Source organism: Pseudorasbora parva, chromosome 6 (genome assembly GCF_024679245.1).
Source record: "Pseudorasbora parva isolate DD20220531a chromosome 6, ASM2467924v1, whole genome shotgun sequence".
Taxonomy (NCBI): Eukaryota; Metazoa; Chordata; class Actinopteri; order Cypriniformes; family Gobionidae; genus Pseudorasbora; species Pseudorasbora parva.
In genome coordinates, this window is record NC_090177.1 from 4,965,921 (window position 1) to 4,974,345 (window position 8,425).

The 8,425-nt window shown below is 37.1% G+C and overlaps 1 long non-coding RNA gene across 2 annotated transcripts; it reads right to left on the reverse strand.

The window, feature by feature from the left end:
* Positions 1 to 1,129: 1,129 nt before the first annotated feature.
* Positions 1,130 to 8,154, reverse strand: LOC137078302 (uncharacterized). 2 transcript variants are annotated; one of them, XR_010905283.1, is made up of 4 exons: positions 8,046 to 8,154; positions 2,127 to 2,228; positions 1,546 to 1,669; positions 1,130 to 1,219 (listed from the first exon to the last, which is right to left on the reverse strand). It is a non-coding gene; the product is annotated as an uncharacterized lncRNA (long non-coding RNA). The 2 variants fall into 2 exon arrangements; XR_010905282.1 differs by lacking the exon at positions 8,046 to 8,154 and having other exon boundaries at positions 2,127 to 2,263.
* Positions 8,155 to 8,425: the final 271 nt, after the last annotated feature.

The following is an 8,425-nucleotide window of genomic DNA, read 5'->3' on the forward strand; positions in this document are numbered from 1 at the left end:
CATCCCTACTATGAGATTCTACATCATATGATACATTTCCAAACCTTCCAGTGTTTCTATTGTTATTTTGTAAGGACATTTCTGAAGACAATTGTTAATATCGAATGTCTTCTGAAATGTTGAGGTTTTTGGTTTATATTGCAGCATCTGAATAAAGACAAGTGTTCAGTGCATTAACTGATATTGATTATAATCTACAGCTTGCTAATTTATATGCAAACAGATTAGAGAATGAAAGTTTATGAACATCTGCTCACATAAATATTACAACAGACAGACAGGAGAAGAATAAAACAGAATCTTTATTGTTGAAATGTTTTTATCCAACAATAAAAATTGTGAATGAAAATACTAATATTATAATTCAGTGTTGATGACTCTTCAATCGAGAGCATATTCTTCAAGAGAAGCGAGAGCATTAGAAGGCTTCACAATGCCAGTGTTTTTGACTTTGGTTTGAGCTCAATATCAGTGAATCCGTGCACCTGAGTGAGCTGACGGCAGTCCATCGATGCAGGAGCTTCTGAGAGCCGGAGACGGTGGGAACAAACTTCTCCATCAGTGGAACCGTCGCAAGCTTCTCCACATCACTGACACACAGAAAGACAATATCAACTCTCTCGAAGCGGTTCACTCTTTAAATATCATATTTAATGCAGTACAATCTATGTTTCTAAACCAATCTAAAGTGCATGAACACGTCACAGCTGAAATTAAACTGCTGTTAAACACTGAAAGTCTTACCCATACGAGATCTTTCTGATGCTCTGCATTCCCAATCCCTCGATACGGAACAAAACGTTCCTCAACACTTGTGACAGTGGGTTCAGGAACGTGATCTTGACTGTCAACTCTTTCCCCACCACAGCGTCCTCTAGAGACTGAAACAGCACAAACACAATCAATGATGGAGAGTTTCTTTATGATGAACTGAATCCAAATACGACGCCTTTAGATGTTTCCCCAGGTTGAGCATCAACACTAAACGCAACGGATTCTCACACATGACGAAACTCAACACATGATATGGTCTGACCATGCTCAGACATTCTGGGCCACAATTATCAGAAAAAAGTCAGTTTCTCACTCACTCACTCAGTCAAACTCACTCACTCTCTCGTGGTTTGAGGTCGACAGGAATCCGGTCCTTCTTTCGTCTCTGATTGAAATATTTGATGTAATGGCCTCAGAAGTGGTAAAAGGGTAATTTAACATGAAACTACAGAAAAAAACACAGACTAAGGATGTTCAGGTCAAAGGCCATGTAGACTTACCCAAGAAGGTGCTTAAAAAATAAGAACAGTCATATGATTACCTTAGATCATTATAAACCAATCACCAGAACCAATCACAATGAAGAAGGCTTGAGTGACATTGTTTTTCAATCAACTGTAAAAATTTAAATGTACATGCATCTTTCTGTTCGAAGAGACTCATTTGGTTGTTGTGACCAATGATCTCCCGGCCATGAATAAAAGAAAAAAGTTTTTTTGTGAGAAGTTCCTCCCACACTGAGAGCATTTGTACGGTTTGTGATGTTAATACCTTTCTGAATGAAACTCTTTCCACATTGATGGCCTTTGAAAGACTTTTCTTCTGTTCTGAGATCATGAGGTTCTGACGCTGATGTTTTTCCTTCACCTTGCTCAGTTTTTCACATCCATCGAGTCTAAAAATGACCACAGTAAACTTTCAAATATCAATTATAGTGTGGAAAATGCAAAGCAAAAAGAAATGGAAGGGAAGATGCTTAAGGTCAATTCTGTCCTGTTTATACAATCAAATATAGTAGAAAACTGCTTATTAAGACCAAGAATCATCATTATTAGTGTCACTGCCCACAAAAAGGCTAATCCAGATTCACTAATGAACTCAGAGTTACTGAACTGAATCTGTTGAGAGATTAATAATGTGTTTTCTTAATAAAACAAGAAATAAATGGCAGATAATCAAAACAGCATTAATTGCAGTCTTTAATAAATCATCTTAAAGCCAGTTTTTAAAAGAGTTTACAAAGATGAGGGGAAAAGTGACTCAAGTGATTTGAAACCATCTTTCTTGTAACAGTTACTGACATAGCAGACAAATGTCATGAAAAGGTAAAAACATTAAAGTAAGAAACACACCTGAAGGATTAAATCATCATGGCTGTGTTGTTCTTTAGCTGTGGTTTCTCTCTTCACCTTCATCATTTGCTGTTCTCCAGCGTTACAGTCTGAACCCAGAGACTGTGCAGGTGCAGTACACACAGACGGACGGACGGACGGACGGACACACACACACACACAAGCATCAGTGTCACAGAGTAAAGTGAGTCCTGTGTGTGTCTGGATCTCTGTTCAGAGTTGTTCCCTGATGCTCCAGACTGAATTTGTCCATCAGTCTCTCTCTCTCTCTCTCTCTCTCTCTCTCTCTCTCTCTCTCTCTCTCTCTCTCTAGGGATTGTGGGTAGTGGGAGGAGTTTAGAGTTCGGAAACACGCTTTTGAGAGTTTGTTTACGTTAATCTTTTTTTTCTCGGTTTTTCTGTATTTGAATTTTTCGTAGAGAGATTCAATTTTGCGCGCTGACTGAGGTCGGCAAATTTGGCAAATGGGGTCAAGCGGAGATCTCTCGCGCTTGACTCTCAGACATGGTTTGAAATGTACACCTGATGATTCCATATCTGTGGAAGATGTGTTGGTTGCAGTCAGCGAACAGGTTGGTGGGATAAATATTAAGTCAGCATCTAGAATGAACAGAGCAGTTGTTGTCTTTCTCGCAGATGTTCAGATGGTAGATGGTTTGATTGAACGCGGAATCACAGTTAATGACACGTTTTTGCCGGTACTGCCGTTATCAAGCCCATCCAAGAAAATAGTGCTATCGAATGTTCCTCCGTTTATCAAGAATGAAGCAATTCAAGGAGTTCTCGAAAGATACGGCAGATTAACAGCGCCTATTAAAATGATTCCGATAGGTCTTAAAAATCCTGATCTCAAACATGTTATGTCTTTTCGGCGATGTACATACATGATATTGAATGAACAACAAGATCCCCTCAATTTGGCTGTAAAGTTAACTAATGAAGGTAAAGATTACACAATCTTCATTAGTTCGGATCACATGCGGTGTTTCTCGTGCGGAGAACAAGGGCACGTTAGACAAACTTGTCCAAACAAACAAACAGATAAGGCATCTAATTTGCCGAGCATTGAGCAACCCATTGGACAAAGCAATGAGTTTGTCTCTGGTGTTGAAACTACACAAAAAGAAAATACTGATGTAGTAAATAGCGACAAAGTCAAGGAGATTGTAAATCAGGCAAGTGGTGAAGAGAAATCCAATCTGGTGATTAATGAAGATGACAAACTATCAGAAAAAGAACAAACATCATTTGAAAACAATAAAACAGATGGTGAAAGTGAGGCAGCTGATTGTTAGTAATACTCAGATGTCAACTATGAGTTCAGAAAATGCTTGTTCTGAAAATGATTCAGAAAATGATCTTGAGAGTATAGGCAGTCTTTCTGATATGGATGATTCTGAAAGAACAGAGTCTTTAGGTGCTAGATTGTACACAATTAAGCAAATTAATGACTTTCTAGATGAAACCAAAGGAGCTCGCAAACCACAAATTATGAAATTTTTTCCAGATTTGAAGCGCTTTTTGGTGTCATGTAAAACTGCATTGAACAAGGCAACCTTTGATGAACTTAACAGACAGAAGCGCTACCGTCTTAAGAAAATTGTAACAAAGGTGAAGGGCATGATAAAAAATTAATGCAAAGAAGGATTGAGTTTGGTCTTGGATGCCTTTTGTTTTTTTGCTTAATAGTCAGTGTCATGGCATCCTTAAATTTTGGATCTTTAAACGTTAATGGATGTCGTGGTGCTGAAAAAAGGTTTGCATTGTTTGATTTTTTGAATTGGAAAAAAGCTAGTGTAGTCTTTCTGCAAGAAACACACACAGATGTGGATAATCAGGTGCAATGGTTGAGTGAGTGGAGAGGGACAGCTTTTCTTAGCCATGGATCTAATGTGAGTGCTGGAGTAGCAGTTCTTTTTTCTCCAGATTTGCACATTAAAGAAAGCAGAGTTGAAGAAATTGTACCTGGCAGGATGCAGTTGATCGAGATTAAGTTATACGAGTTGTCTTTTTCTCTCATTAATATTTATGCTCCAAACGATGGTGTAGAAAGAGTTTCTTTTTTTAGAAAATTAAAAGAGGTTATTTCAAATGTTTCACAAAATAATATAATACTTTTAGCTGGTGATTTTAATTGTACTCTTGATTATACTATGGATCGGAATCATGTCGAACCGCATCAAAATTCAGCTAAAACTCTCAAAACCGTTGTTCAATATCATAATCTTGTGGATATATGGAGGGAAGCTTTTCCTGTTGATAAACAGTATACGTGGCTGAAAATTAATTCTAACACTGTTTCTGGTGCAAGACTTGACAGATTTTATGTTCAAAAAAATATGAGAGGAAGATTTTTTAATAGTAACATTTCGCCAACATCTTTTTCTGACCATCATTACATTGCAGTCACCATGACAACAACACAGAGGTCTTCTTACCATAAAATTTGGCGTTTTAACAATAGGTTACTACAAGACAAATCCTTCGTAAAAATTTTCACTCTTTTTTGGGGAGAGTGGAGAGAGAGAAAGTTACAGTATAAAACGTTAAGCCAGTGGTGGGATATTGGTAAAGTTCAGATTCAGATTTTTTGTCAACAATATACAAGCAATCGAATGATGGAACTGAAAGAGAAGGTCCAGCTTTTGGAACAGCAAATTCTCAAGTTAAGCAGTTCCATCAGTGAGGGTGAAGAGACGGAAACAGCAAAAAGGCTAAAAGAGTACAACTTGATTCTGAAGAATTTGTATGAAGAAAGAAGTCACAGCGCATTTATACGGGGAAAATATCTTCAATTAAACAGCATGGATTCTTCAACTACTTTCTTTTTCTCATTAGAGAAGAAGATTAGAGAAAAGAAGAATATAAGTCATCTTAAATTGTCAAATGGAAAGGAGATAACAGAAAAGAAAGAAATAATTGCACAAGCTTTACGTTTTTATGAAGATCTATATACTGTACAACCTTGTGATTTAGAAGCAACAAATCAGCTTTTAGATGGACTTCCACATCTTGAAGAAGATGATAAAGCTGAACTGGAGAAATCCTTGTCTTTTCAAGAGTTAACCATGGCTGTCCAGCAGCAGTCTCCGGGAAAATCACCAGGGTTGGATGGACTGACTTCTGAATTTTACAAAGCCTTCTGGTCTCTAATTGGACAAGATTTGCATGCTGTGTTTCTTGAAAGCGCTGATTCAAAAGTCTTACCCCTCAGTTGCAGAAGAGCTGTAGTGACTCTTTTACCCAAGAAAGGAGATCTTGGCTTACTAAAAAACTGGCGACCAGTCTCTCTCTTGGGAACTGATTATAAAATACTATCTAAAACTTTGACAAATCGTCTCAAGAAATGTATAGAGACTATCATCCATGAAGACCAGTCTTATTGTGTGCCAAAGCGATCTATATTTGACAATCTCTTTCTTGTGCGAGACATGTTACATTTAACTGAACTGCACAAACTTGACCTTGGTCTTGTTTGTTTGGACCAGGAGAAAGCCTTCGATAAAGTAGATCATGATTATTTGTTCAGAACACTTGAAGGCTTTGGCTTTGGGAAAGGCTTTATCTCATGGACAAAACTTTTATATAAGGATGTTTATAGTATGCTGAAAATCAATGGGAATTTGACGAAGCCCTTTTCTGTGCAAAGAGGAGTGAGACAGGGGTGCAGTTTATCTGGCCTCTTGTACATCATTTCTATTGAACCGATGTTGAAGATTTTGAGAGCGAAACTGCAAGGATTGACATCATCTTGCCTCTCAAACATACCAGCAGTAAAACTAACAGCTTATGCTGATGACATCACAGTGATTATTCGATCTGATGATGATGTCTCTAATCTAATTTCATGCCTTAACATTTTCCAGAATGCCTCTTCTGCATGTGTTAATTGGGAAAAAACTGACACGTTGTTGTTAGGGCTTTGGTCAAATCAGACTCCACCTCGGCTTCCACACCAGCGCCTTTGGAATAAATAGGAGTTAAGATACTTGGACTGTTTTTTGGGACTGAGCAGTATATGGAAAAAAACTGGGAAAGACTAATAGAAAAAGTGACAGGAAAGCTCCTGAGATGGAAATGGATTCAAGCCCAGTTATCTTTCAGAGGCAGAGTGTTAGTATTGAACAATCTAGCCGCCTCAATGTTGTGGCATCGTCTAACAGTGCTGGATCCTCCAGTAGAACTTTTGTCGCACCTTCAAAAAGCTTTTGTAGACTTTTTTTGGGGTGGCCATTATTGGCTTCCCCCTGGAGTACTTTGTCTTCCTGTTATTGAGGGTGGTCAAGGATTAATTCATTTAGCCTCTAAGGTGCGAGCCATGAGGTTACAAACTGCCCAGAAACTGCTCTATACATCTGACTCTGTACCATGGATCAGTTTTGGTCTTGCCATTGTAAGGGGTGAAAATAAGATGGGATTTGATAAAGAAATGTTTTTGATTTCAGGAAAAGTTGTAAAGGATATGTTTGAAATCAAGTTTTATGGATCTGTTTTTAAAGCTTGGAGTTATTGTAAGTTGGAGCGAAAAGAACATTTTGGCTTAGATGAACCACTTTTTTATAATCCTTGGTTTTCCCCAAAATGTATTTTTTCCAACTTTGATATTTCTATCTTTGTCTCAGGTGGGGTAACTAAGGTTGGGAATCTGTTTGATTTGATAAACAGAGAGTGGTTATCAGTACCGTTTTTTACAACAAAAATTAGAAGCAGATCAGAGGGAATAGTTGGGAATATATTGAGGAATCTAAAGAGTTCTTTACCTACAGCTTTGGGAGAATATATAACCAATTTTATGTCCGGTAATGGCCATATAAATGTTCCTTTTCCAGAAGTGTATATCACTTCGCTGGTAGACCAAGTTTGTAATGATACTGGTGTTAATGAGAATAGTTTGTTATCTTTTAAAGGTTTACAAAGTCTTCCTTTTTCTATAGTGACCAAACTAAATTTATATAATGTTTGTGTAAAGTCTTTCTTTTTTGGGCAGTTAAGAGAGAGGAGAGACACAAAATGGAGAATTCATTTCTCAGGGTCAGGATATAAATCACCTTCCTGGCGGTTATTATATAAAAACCCCTTACCAAAGAGGTCTGGTGATTTACAGTGGCGGATTCTGCATTGTGCATTACCAACAAAGGTGTTTTTGTCTAAATGTAATTTTTCAGCCTCAGCGCTTTGTACTTTGTGTAATGAAATTGATACTGTTTTTCATGTTTTTTGTGAATGTTGTAAATTATCCCCGCTTTTCGACATTTTGGATAGAATTTTGAATAGTTTAGGAATAATTCTCTCAAAAACAATGTTTATTTATGGGTGTAAATATTCTCGTGATAAATGGGAGTTTTGTACCTTTTCAAATTTTTTAGTCGGTCAAGCAAAGTTAGCCATTTGGAAGGCATATAAAATTGAAATGGAAGGACAAGAAGTAAACATGGTAAATATATTTAAGGCTTTGGTTGAGTCTAGAATTAGATTAGAATATGAATTCAATAAAATGAATAATGATCTTCTTTTTTTTTTGAGAAGTAATGGTGTGAAAACAAAGGCTTGATCTTTATAGAAGGTGAAGAGATTTATTTTAACTGGTAGATAGTTTTTTTTTGTATGTATTTAAAAGTGTATTTTTGATGGTAAATTAAATTGCTGTTTAAAAGTAAAAAAAAAGTCTCTCTCTCTCTCTCTCTCTCTCTCTCTCTCTCTCTCTCTCTCTCTCTATATATATATATATATATAAGGATTCTGAAAGATTTAGGAGATTCTGAATGATCTCCTCTCTGAAGGAGACGTGAAGGAGCTTAAATAATAAATCATGTTTAGGAGAATCAATATTAGTTCATCAGAAAGAAAGAAAAACAGGGAAAGACAAACACTCACAGAAATTCAGGAAAAGGATGAAGTGAATCTTTATCCTGGACAAACCTCTCCCTTCAGTTTGTGGTTTCTCTCCATCATCTTTACCTCCACCTTCTCTTTCTTCAGCTGACAGATTTATGTGATGAAACCATCAATATATTATATCTGCTTTCTTTAACATATTATATCAAACTTTTTCTGGTTTCTTCTGAATCTGTTGTGACTTTAAAAGTGTGCAGCTTCTGCTTCATTTCGTTTCCAGTGGATCTTAAGCTACTAAACAGTGCATTAGCGCCACCACTGGCAGTGGAGAAACACAACACCTTCATCTCTGGAGGATCAGGGCTCAGGTCTCGCTTTCTCCTCCAGTCAGTCCACACTGAGACTCACACACCGTCCAGAGCAAACACAAAATGAAGGAACTAATCACAACTACACATATTCTA